Below are 13,502 nucleotides of genomic sequence, written 5' to 3'. Positions count from 1 at the left end.
ACAGTCTCAGGCGCCAAGCTGTTGAACACGGTCACCCATCCAAGGACTATCCGTGGCAAACAGGTGCTTTACCTCACCTGGTTTGTGACCTGTGTTCTATGCACAAGACCAAAACAACATTGAATTTATACTGTCAAATTTGTTAGATTAAGTTTTGGCACCTGAAATAAATAAGCCCCCATTCTAAACGCCCTCAATCAATAAAGCGTTGGACCCTAGCTCAGTTCAGACTAACATCGAATATGTGAATGTGTCACACACGTTACTCCGACTGGCCTAAAGGATACTTGCCCTGCTGTACAAGTATCTTGGTTTTATATGACACAGACATAACCAGGCATAACAATTTTGGTTGGTGTCGCACTGAGAAGTATGAAGAGGGGCAGTGGAGTAGCTTAGTGGTTAAAGGGTTTGCTCTAATCCACGAGGACACCCCAGTTCGACGCGTGAAGCCCATTTCTGGTGTCCCCACCGGTAGATCGCTGGGATATTTCTAAATGCGGCGGAAAACTATACTCACACTCACAATCGAGTCTGGAATTATGAAACCAGTGATTGGTAGTATGGGTAACAGCCCACATCTGCAGGTTAGTTGCCAGGTTACCATATTTGACCAGCTATTCCGCTGACTTGCCTCTTCCGACCTACTGAGGTTGGTAATGATGACTTACCGTTACCCGCAATACACCCTTGGACGTATATAAACAAAACAGCACACCTCCTGGTCAGTGGATCGCGATTTGAATTTTTTTAAAATACATACAGTGTAGAACTGACAAACTGAACCCATTCTGCCTGGGAAAGGCTTGTACTTGAAGAAAGTCTGAACACGGTCTAAACAGTCTTAAGATCGTCTTGTGATCTGACCACGACGCGAGCAACAGTCTGAACCTCATTCATGAATTCGGGATTCCCCCAAAAGCCGTAGTCACGACCTCTACTTGGTCTGAACAATATCTCTGAATATTCTCTCCAATCACTTTGAACGCTGTCTGAGCTAGACCAAAACACGGTGTCATGTGTTCCCGAGAACACATGTTTACATGTCATGCACTGTATTTAATTCCACGTCTTCGTGTGAAATGAAAGATTCACACGCTTCTCTCGCACTAACACACACCCTCTAGGACCATCTACGAATATGACTCTACACTATCACACACGCAGGCCTACGTTTGCAACTACACATCAAAACCACGAAGACTTGCACCCAGTTCACATGGCCATGCACAGAGCTCACGCACTCTTGTGATATAACCTGCTCAGTCGACCTGTCCACTTCCGGTTCAGTGAATAGACCTAATCCAGGAAACTCGAAACCCAATTCTTTCAATCTACAGAAGCCCGTTTTCTCCATTTCCCGAGAGACGCTGGCATTAAGCCTGCAAATGTAGTCTTTCTTCATGCATTCAAAAGGAAGGAATCTGTGCACCCTCATCCGCCCCATATGTATACAAATATACTATAGCCTGTTTAATGGCCGTTCTCTTAGGTGCATTAAGTTACAGTAAAGCCTGTTGTCTTGAAAACAGTATATCCTTTCTCAACGCAATTCTTCAGGGACCAAGCGAATGGGATAAAACCCTATAGGCTAGGATTACCTTTTTCTTATGTTAAAGACATTTTTATTGTTCATAAGCCAAGAACATCACTATTGAATTAAGTGGAAAGCTGTTTTTCAGAAGGTGTTTTTAACAATAGATTTAGTTCGGAATGACTGTCTTCGAGACATAGATCTTAATAGAAATGGGCCAATTTGTCTGGTGCTGCCACAAATGGTTGTCACCTTTTCCATGTGAGGTTTTGTAACCTTGTCCCGAGATACTTGTAATGCTTGACAACTTTGTAAAAAGACCTTGAATTAACACGATCAAGGTCATCTATTCCAGAAAACCTGCACCGTTGTCTTCTGTGAATCGACGTTTCTGGCTTTCTTTGGCAATGCTACCTAAACAGTTTCTGTTGAAATGTGTTTTTCCCTTACCGCCATAAAGTCTGCCAGACATTCCTGTAAGTCTCTTAGTGGTATAAGGATTACATCTTACATAAATTCAAAATAACACCAATTGACGTGTAAATCTGTGCACAGGTTTTCTTTGACAAAGGCGTATCACAACACATGGTCAGAAGAAAGTAACATTATACCACACATACTCATTATCCAATGCATAATACGTTGCACGTATATGTTCAGATGTGTGTCTATGCTTGATAGTGGCGACAGCTGTTATTTCTTAAACTACACAATAAGACTATCCATAACAGGGATGCAAAGACATGCAGTTCCTTGGTTCCTCTGTGCTGTCGTCGATTTTGGTCGCCCCGGGCGGTACTGACTAAATCTGTTTCTCGGAATGGGAGATTGCAAGCCGTCTCCAAGTAATTAAAACGAGGGCCAATGTCCACTCTAGGTACCACGCGAGTGACACCAGTCCAAGCGATTGAGCGGTTTGATGATCGAACAGGAGCCTGAATAACACACGTGCTGCAATATCCCTAAGAAAATGATTAGGATGAAAGTATCAGCAGCTGAAAACACACAGCTTAGAAGATCATTTTTATACAAAAGTGATACTGTATCTACACACACCACTACCTTTTAAATGTCAAATCGATAGTTGGGCGACACAACGTTTTAAATGCTTATAAAGCGAGTTGTACGCATTGAACTTCATACATTAAAGCCGGTGTGAATTCATGACAACTTTAGTTTTTTCCTGTTCACCTAAATTTACTTTTGTTTGGCTAAACGCGTAGAAGGCTCGAACACAAGAATATCTGCATGTATGTGTTCACGTGAAACACATCGTTGTCCGTGATCACCTGAACACATGATTCACGAATAACTCGATGAAGGTGTATGTTATGGCGAATTAACAGCGAAAATGATACAAATATAGAAAATTATTATTGTCATACACTGGGCTCAGTCGACCTCATTTCATGACCTCACATATCCTCTCCTACCCTGACTCCGATTACCTCCATCCCCTCCCCCAAACGCCCGTTCCACCCCTCATTCTGCTCAAATATAACCCAACGCCCACACCACAATTACACCGACACACCTACCATATCATGGATTCAACAAATCACCCAGTTTACAAAATACCTATCCCTCCTTCAAAATACCCAGCCAACCTAAACAATACTCATGTACACCAAACAAACTACCCATCCACTCTAAAAACTACCCACCCTATGTACAAAATACCTTCCCACCCCAAAAAAATGCCCACCCTATGTACAAAATACCTTCCACCCCCAAAACTACTCACACAAACTACAAGTACCCATCCATCCCACAAACTCCCTACCCACCCGCAAAATATCCACCCTCGGTACAACGTAACCATACCCTCACAAATTAACCACTCAGCCTACAAAATACCTATCCGATACAAACTACCCACCCAACCTACAAAATACACATCCACCCCACAAAATTCCCTCCTGTCCATCCACTATATTTCCTCACAGACTAAAATCAAACCGAACCGAATCTTCCCTGTCAACAAACCAGCATGTCTGGAAGAAAACCAATTAATTCAAGCCCTGATTACCAAAGACGTTGCTTTTATCACCATGTTAGCTCCAAACCATGGTAAAGAAAATTACTTCCTGACTTAATTCCAGGAAAATACCACTGAATAGCTTTAATGAATATCGTTAAATTACACCATCCCTTCCCGCATTACATAACGCGCAGTTTTACCACATCTCAAATACAGAGATCGATGAAATATCAAAATGTCAGAACTGAAACGTCCGGTATAAACTGTTTAAATTGGCTGACAGAGATATTGGTGGAGTGAATTGTACGTTCGAGTGTAACATCGTCATTACAACCCTACGTGGATCGCCACCACGTGACACTTAAAACCGTCAAACCTGTTTATATTGAAACAATTCAATCTGCAGTTGACGGCCATCGTGTTACATTTATTCACACAAAATGTATAAATGTCAGAGCATGAACCATTCAATATGTGTAATTAATTGAATCAATCTTAACTATATTAATGCTTGCATGCATATTCATTCAGTTGGCGCTTCGCTCCTTTGAACAACTTCATGTGTAAACATAAAATCGCCCTTGCAGATGAAATATTCATGTCAATATGATTTAAAGTACTCCTATTAAATACGAATGTCGGCCAAACTTGATACATAACTGTCTGTGTTCAAACTATGTTCAGGTTACTCCGAAAGAACGGAAATAAACTATTTTCATCCGTAGGTGAAGACTGGGTTGGATTACTAATGGGTGGCAAAACTCGAGGCGTGTCAGAAATCCATGACCGCTGGTTCGAATCTCGATTTCTTTCTTAATGTTTGTCTAAACCTACCAGCAACATGTATGTACTCGCTGAATGGCCAAAGGCATTCCAAGTTGTGACATTAGTGAGTGAGTATGGCTTTATGCCGCTTTTAGCAATATTCCATCAATGTCACGCCGGGTGACAGCCGAAATGGGCTTCACACATAGTACAAATGTGGGGAATCGAACCCGGGTCTTCGGGTGACGCACGACAGCTTTAACTACTAGGCTGTCCTACCACCAGTCGTTGTTATGTAGCTGAAATTATGTTCGTTGGGGTAATATGTTTCAAATACATTTGAATGTTAATCACTGTTTCAAATATATTCAGTAATAATATAATAAAGTTATGTTATGTTCTATATTCTGATTTCTGGTGTCAGGTTACCCTTCGATATAACCATGGTCGTTTGTATTTCTGACGTGTCTACCGTTATATATCCAACGTAATGACGTTGCGATCATTGTGAACGTTTCACAACTAGAAGTGAGAAACAACGCCCATTTCTAAACACTCTTTGCAATGATATGAAATACCGTTTCCTCACACTGTATTTCTGTCAGCCTTCAGATCACAAGGCATTTTACCAAAGTTCTACAGTCATGTAAGGATAGTCAAATTCACTTTGCGCACTTCGCCTTCACTTATCACACTTTTACACAAAAAACAGCATCACTTCCCAAAAGTATTCCTCATAAAGTTGACATTGCGGCAAGTTAAGAGCAAACTGACGGGGATTTTTTACCACAAAGAAAGCCTGTCTCAGTTTAACTTCGTTTATTATTCTTTCTTGTAATGCTAGCTCACGGTCTCGTGGGACTTTCGAGCAGTTTGCAAACAATAAATGACATAACTCCGCTGCTGAACGCTGAGTTTTTAGTCCGCATTATAAAATATGTGATGACTTCCGGTCACATGGGATGACACGTGTCGACCGAAGTTTGTATGACAATTCTGGAACATCTTACATTTGCACGCATCGAATGTTGATGTAACCTACGTTTCGTAACACAACTGAGAATTGAAGATAAAATAATGTTAAAAATGTCGTTTCTGATGAAACTTGTGTGGCGGAATTACAAGCACATATTAGGCTTCATAGTTCAGGTTTTATCAAACTGAAAGCAATTGCAAACACAATAGATAGAATCACGAGACAATTGTTTTTGTTTTAAATACAATTTGTATAATGTGCTATGCTTAGACCTCGACAACCCAATATTAAATATTGCGGAAAGGAATTAGAACAACAAATTACTTTGCGGAGCTGGCGTGGTACCCTTCCACAAACTGAACTTAGCGCTTTGACTGTCGTAAGTATGGGAGTTCTGATCGTCTTGGCTCTGAGCTCTCCTTGTGGATCTGCAGGGCCCAGTTTCTCAAAACGGTCGTAGCGATACGACTGCCGTAAGTCTAAGTTGAAATTTGGGAGTTACGATCATCTTAGCGCTACGATAGTCTTGAGGAACGGGGTCCTAGACCCAGTTCTTACGAACCGATCTTAGCGCCATGACTATCTTAAGACAATGTTTGAATATGGGAGTTACAGTCACCATAGAGTTAAAATCTCTTCGCGCATGTAGGTCCCATAGGTCCGGTTCCGCAAAGCCATCTTAGCGTTAAGGTAACTCCCATACTTTAACATAGGCTTAGCTAGGTTTTCTTGACGCTAAGATCGCTTAGAAAAAGTGGCCCGAAGACTCCGTTTCACAAAATAGATTTGAGGTAATCGAATATAACACCCGTTATTGAACATAGACTCGAGATCGACTTAATACCACTTCGTGGAATAAGGCACAGGGGCAACTTGGACAAAATTCTTTTCGACGATAAAAACATTACATAGTTGTAGCACTAGGGTTGCTTCGTTGAAACAGGCACAAGGCCATTCGCACAGAGCGATCTTAGCTACGACGATCGTTAACTATGTTAAAGCATAGCTGTTTCGAAAACTAACACTAACACTAACTAGATCCTTTCCCGCACCCGTACCAGTACCAGTACCAGGTCCCCGTACAGGGATCTAATAATCTGTGCCAGAATAACAACAAGATGTCGTTGTAGAACGTCCGATGGTGACCATATTTCCTTTATCTCGACACAGGCTTACGACAGTCACAACACTAATTTTGTTTTGAACAACCCCACCTTTGGAAAACAGTTGTCATTTAAACCTGTAAGCTCATGACTCAACCACACGTCTTTCACCGGAGCGTTGCTAATTATCGAGCGTTTTTAACCGATAAAACCCCTCTTTCATCTCTTCTGCAAATTTACAAAATAAAAACAAAAACAACATCGACTAATAACTAAAAAAAACAGAAATAAAAACAATTTCAAACGATGTTTGATACTTTGGCACGAGATACAATGACGAATGAAATTAAACTTCAAAAGTAAACTATGAATGCCAGCCTTTGATCTATTGTGTCCGATGAATGCAGCCGAAAGCACGGCACCTTATATGGATCGGAAAGACGACTCACTCAGGGGAGGTAACTGGTGTAGGTGACAGCAACGTCCATAGAGGACAAAGTCGTATGTAGCTCCGGGCTATCAGTTTTCCCCTCGACCAACTCCGTCTCAGCCTGCCCACCAAAAGAGGCTTCAATAGCCTCTCGAGTCCACTGGGCCTTTCAATTTCTCGCATTTTAACAAGCAACGTTATTTTCTGCTTTCACTGTCCTCGATCCTTATCGTGCAGTCCAGCTTCCATCACTGAGATTTTAGCAGATTTTTCTGACGGTTTCCTCTGTAGGCTGAATGGTTGTGTTTTTCTCTTTCTTAATGACGAGTCGTCTTCATTTGTCAGCAGACCCTTCATATTCCTGTAATTCTAATACCGCTTTCTTCCGCCGTCCTCCGTCGTTTGATGTGATTTCTTATCATATCACAATTCTATCCAATCAAGGGAGATAACCGCGTCATTTCGTCCTCGCTTATCAATCTGTAAATTCCCTGCACAGTCTGCTGGAGAACAATGCACGGACGAGGACAGATCTCAGACATAAAAGGCATCGGAGTTTTTATCTTTTCTTCTGTAACAGTTGTATTGATGTGAGACAATCGTGTCATCTAATGCAGTAAAAACTCCTTACAGCGCACATGCGTGAAATGAGTGTGGAGATGTTGATTGACGTTCGGTATAAGCTTTGAGGGTCGCCCGTCACTGAAAACGACGTTTCATTGCTAAAGCGCCGCTCAGTTACGTAATCAGCCGACCGCGAAAGTTGCGTGGCGTATGTAATCAGGTTAGAGTGTCCCTGTTGACACAAGCAAACCCTAATGTGAGAGGATCGACCACCAAGACACGACGAGTGATTGTTTTCGACGCTTGAAGGTTTTAAAACAGTTCTGTGGAGAATCAACAAAGCCACACTGTTATTAATTGACAGCAGACGGGTCTATTATGTTTATTCCGAGACACACGAAATACCTCGTTTTGTTGGACCGAGACTAGACGAACGTAATTGATAGCATTCATCTGACTTGTGCGATGAGCCTCTACACTGCCTCCCACAAGACTCATGACAGTACATGTATTTCACGAAGTAAGACGACTGTATTGGCTCGGTGGTCTAAGGAGCGAATTGAGCAGTTCGATCTTCGGACGATACGCACCAAAAGACGTTGGAAAATGGGACCCTGCCTGAGCCTCGGAGAGGATGAAACAAGAATGGTCAGCAAAACTACGGCATGGTGTCCTGAGAGCTAACACATCACCAAGTTCCCCCCCAAAGACAGGCGCAAACCTGTGGCTGTGCAACAATCTTGAATTTCATTAAATTCATATCACCTCACCTCACCTCACCTTAACTAAGATCTATTTGCAAAGCTTTAGTGGGAAAATACTACCCAAGTGTGTGTTTTGCCCCCTACTCAGAGATATACCATCTCATCAGTTTGAATTGGATAGTTTACATTTTATTATTAATTAATTTATTATTAAATTATACATTAGATAATTATATATTCAGAGATTATGCGTCAGTCTAAGTGACAAAAAATAACTACCACGGTGACACTCCAGCATTTCGTCAGCGTGTCCCGACATATTAATTAATACTGAAACATGAAGTCTCTCATGGGGCTGTATCAAACCCACATACCCTCATATTCCCCACCCCTGCTTCACCACCGCCACCCTATCCAGCACTGACAAAAGGGGCGTGGGTAAGCAAATGGTTGAAGCGTTCGCTCGAAGAAAAGGTTCAATTCCCAACATGAGTACAATGTGTAAAGCCCATTTTTGCATTTTTGGTAGACAGCAAACAGAATATTGCTAAACGCGGCTTACGACTACACTCATTCACTCACTCACTGACAACAAATGTAACACTGTAACAAATGACACGTCCTCCTTATATGGAATTATTAGACTTTAATTCTTGTTCAGTTTCATAACGTTTATGATATAAAATATTTTGTCATGCAACATCGCTACTAATTTCATGATTCCGTTCCCTTTAAATTCATCATCAGTCCCTCACCGAACTCATTCTTCTGACAATGACAAACAGATTCGTTATTACAATCCTTTAATGCCTCCCACTGAAGTCTTCCCTCGTTATAGCGCCATACATCGGTCACCTCCTGACACATAACTTGGCAGCCAATTACGCGTGTTGTTGTCAAAGGAAATCTATTGACAGAAGCGAGTTGTACAAAATGGAAATATTTTCACTAAATCACGCGCATGTGGAATTTTTTAGCCGTCAGTTGATGAACCAGGTACAAGATTTAGAGGCACGTGCATGCATGGCATAGCGAGTGTGAAATCCGACGCCTAGCGCCCTCTAACGGTGTTTCTCTTCGCCGTATTTCCTCCTATCTATGGCAGGTCGTTATCGGAATGGCGACTTGCGCATAAGTATTGTAATATTTCATCACATTCAACGGGTTTTATCTTTTGTTTGCGTGACAGTTTTATCTCCAAGCAAGAAATCCGTGACACGTGTTATTGACAAAAATACCATTATTCAAAATATGATGACAATTTCCATTCTATCCGCTGTAATCGCATTTAACGCCGAGAGGAGGTGGGCAGTTAAGTGTGAAGGACTTTCACAGGATTTCCTCTAACCATTTTACGACATTCGTTCATTGTTTACGACATTGATGTCACTTTATGACGCTTTGTGGTAATAACTAACGCACAAATGCGCGCACTCTTTTCAACTTCTGTAATAATGCTGCACCAAACGCTTTGTAATCAAACAATTTAAAAGTTTATTTCTGAAACATTCCATTTCGTTTAGCGGTTAATTTAGTTATTAAAATGTCCGATACCGCTTTCACTAAATTCTGGCAATTTTTCAAAACAATTATTCCAACATTTGATCGTTTTATTGCAACCGATTTTAAAGGAAAGTTCTTGCGTGCACGTGTGTGTGAGCGTGCGTACGTGTTTCTCTGCGTGTTCAGTGTATGCGAGGTTAGGTCAGTATTGAACATTAGGCTGCCTAGTGGTTAACGCATTCGCTCGTCATACCGAAACCCGGGTTCGATTCCCTTCATGAGTACAATATGTGGGGCCCATTTGTGGTGTCTCTTGCCATGATATTTCGGGGAACATTGGTAAACGTTATGGAGAGGGTAACCAGAAATGGGGCTTCACAGATTGTTCCAATGTTAGGAATCGAACCCGGGCTTTCGGGGTGACGAAGGAATGTTTTAACAGCCAGGCTACCCCACCACCCAACCAGATAAGAACTAAGCTGTAGTTGTGCTGAGTAAGTGGCTTTAGTTTCATCAATACTCAAGCAAAATCACGAATGGGATATCAGAAATGGACTTCCCACATGTGGGGAATTAAACCCAGGTTTCATCACACTGATGTGATGAACAAAACTGCTACTATGATATATAGGTGTGAGTGAGTATCGTTTGACATCATTTTTACCTACATGTATATTCCAGCAATATCCAGGCGGGGACACTAGAAATAGGCTTAACACGGTACTACCATGTGGGGATTCGAAATTCGGCGTGACAAGCGAACGCTGTAACCACAAGGCTACTAATCCGCTCCTGTAATTGTACTGAGAACGGCGTTAAAGAAAAGAACGGATTATTCACAATCTTGGTAAACCGACATTGAATGATCGAGCTAAGTTCTGTTTTAGACACAAATGAAAACAGCAGGTAGCCATATCACATGCTGGTCGCGATATTAGGTACAGCGGTCTGCCGTCTGTCGTTGTGGTTCGGGTCACAAGGATTGTAAATGAAACTCTATGCGTTATTTCTTTGATGTTGGAATCATTTGTAATGGAACAGTCTCCAGTTCATCTGTAAGGTTATGGCGATCAAGTAAAGCAATCTGCATAAAAATCCACAAAATACATTTGATATCTCGTTATGATCCTCCAAAATCCTCTACCCTTCGCCATTTTCCGCCTTCTGGCGTGGATATCTGCAAATTGTGCCTTGAATCATTTGATGCTGAACACAACAGATTCGCGATTGATTTAAAAGACAATTACTGCGATGTTAAACTGAGTGGAATTGCCTCTCGAGATCCCTCAGTAGCAAGTGACCCCAATCTTATAGAATCAACATCTTATTATTTAACTCCACCAGCCAGACAAGTTCAATTCAAGAGAGGAATCTCCAGACAACTGCTTCAATGAGTGGAGTTCAAGAGAGCCAAGGAACCAAATTTATATCGGTAATTTTCGTGCAGGAATGACAGTAAAGCACAAAAGCTAATGAACTGCGATTGTGGGGTGTAATAGAGTTGTTTTTTACCTAAACCAATTGGTTTGAATCACTCTGATTTGACACAGTACATTCCCGGTCCGGACGGCCTGAACAGTGTTTAGGCGCGGAGATTTGAAAATGTCATCAGTTGTCAAGAAAACCTTTTCACTGCGAGTTAATCAAGAAAGGGGCGCCATTGTGACCAGCTAGCAATGGCTCTCTAGTGATTGCCCCGATAGAATCAAAACTTAAGCGTGACTTGCAATATTGACAGTACTTCGATCACACAGTCGTATACAAACCGTAAAAAGATCAGCTTCCTACTGGAAAGAGTCCAATCGGAACTGTAATTATGACACGCTTCTCTCGACACAGGGGTGATAGAAGGGTAGCGAATCGGACGCCTTATTCATGGCTATAGTTTAGTGGTTACTGTGGTCCCTCATGCATAGTTAATAAGATACACATAATAATCTACACTTTGGGGGATGTTTTCAAAGAGCAAGTGCTACGTCCATGCGGTAAACACTGTTAGCAAAGTCTGACGAATTCTGAAAGACGTTTAGGAATTGGACGGCGCCTCGGTTGTCGTCTTACGCTTGAATTATTCCGTTAACTACACCAGCCACATGGTAGAGGTTGACCTCCGAATGTCCAAATTAACACGGTAACTTGAAAAAGATTCTGCTACCGTGCCTGCTCCAAAATCTCTTCAGATACTCACAACATCGAGTTCGCGAGGTTGGTTTTACGTCGCTTTTAGCAACTTTCCAGCAACATCACGGCGGAGGACAGCAGAACTGGCCTTCAAACATTTCTTATATGGGGACTCGAAACCGGGTCTTCAGTGTGACGAGACACACTTTAACCACTAGGCTACTCCAAACACATCATCAGTCCAACTCGGAGCACAGACTTTGTCTCGTTCAAGAGAGACATTTAACTGAGTAGCTGTTTTTGTTGTGACACAGAAATCGATGTACGACCAAATATATGCCCAAGTGTGAGCATTAATACAGTTTCATAATCTAGAGGGAAGTTGTCGGAATTAAACCTGGACCAGAAATGCCAGCCCAGGAAACGCTTTACCCGTTTGCCCCACTCCGCAGCGGGTGATTTCAGGGCAAGTTCATGTCCACGAATCACGTCCTTGTAGTTACAGATCAATACATTTCAGTATTATCCATGCTCAATATTGTGCTTCCTTTTGTTCGGTGCTATTATTTGCGGTTATCAACAAATCATTTTTCACCCTGCTTTCTGACGGCATAATAAGGTAAGGTGAACCGCCAACAGCTCGTTGTAACAGGTCACAGACAGTTGTGGGATGTAATAAGCTTAATTTTCTCCCTGTCTATACTTTACAGCACGCATTTATCTTCCCTCCGACTCAGCTAATATACTCTGATAGTCTCCGAACATTCATTCCCCGGGAGACACGGCGTACTGACATTAAACGTCAAGTAAATTAATTGCCCTTGATGCTCCTCTCTGCCACTAGGTGGCGTAGTGTGAAGCGACCTCTGTTCAAGAAATACAAGAAAGCCTCGCGAGAGCGCGAAGTAAACGAGAAGACAAAAATGCGGATTGCGTTTCCCGATATGGAGGAGGAAAAGGATTATTTTCTTTTTCTTCTGGAATAATAACACGGCACCTAGGGATAGATGACTATAAAAGAAAATATTAACATCATTACACACTGGGACTATCCAGCGAAAATGCTAGTTTTAGAAGGCGTGTATATTTCGGCAGCGGGAAGATGGCGAAAATGCTTGCTTATTGTATAAAGACATCATCCCTCCGGCCAAAAGATGCAATCATATGGACGCTCAAGGGAGCTAACAAAACATAATGATCAAATAATTGCCAAGTAAAGCCACCATCCTGCCAAATGTTTTGTTTTTTTAGGCTTTTCTTTCAGTGTGACCTAATGAACTCTAAATCTATTTAACTAACCTGGTTTAAAAGAATACACGTGTACGCTGTAAAGCGTAACGATCATGTGTACTTCTTTCTATCAGTAAAACACATTGTCTCATGGGGAATGGTAGAATCTAATAACCCGTTAAAGACATGATGTATTTTTGAAACGTTCAGAGAAATGCCCGTATGGTGTTTAAATCATCTCACATTCTGACTGCACGAAACTTCTGTTCATCGTTAGGTTTTTAAAACGTTCTTGAGGCTTTATACCCACTTGCTTTTCTACACCGATGAATGTATGGGATCAATCAGTTTACTCTAGGAATACAGTGGAGAATACATATCCACTATGGTTTCGATATTGAACACTGAACGTCCTAAACTATGCGTCATTAGAACTTCATACACATTTATATGCAGACTATGATTACACAATGCCATTTAGAAAGTGGCTAAATATAACATATGTCATATTTCATATTTGGTATTACACTTCTTAGTAAAGTACAAATCCTAGTACTTGTGGAAGTGACGGTGGCTGAGTGTGCTGGCGAT

Source organism: Haliotis asinina, chromosome 1 (genome assembly GCF_037392515.1).
Source record: "Haliotis asinina isolate JCU_RB_2024 chromosome 1, JCU_Hal_asi_v2, whole genome shotgun sequence".
NCBI lineage: Eukaryota > Metazoa > Mollusca > Gastropoda > Lepetellida > Haliotidae > Haliotis > Haliotis asinina.
This window is presented reverse-complemented; position numbering follows the sequence as displayed.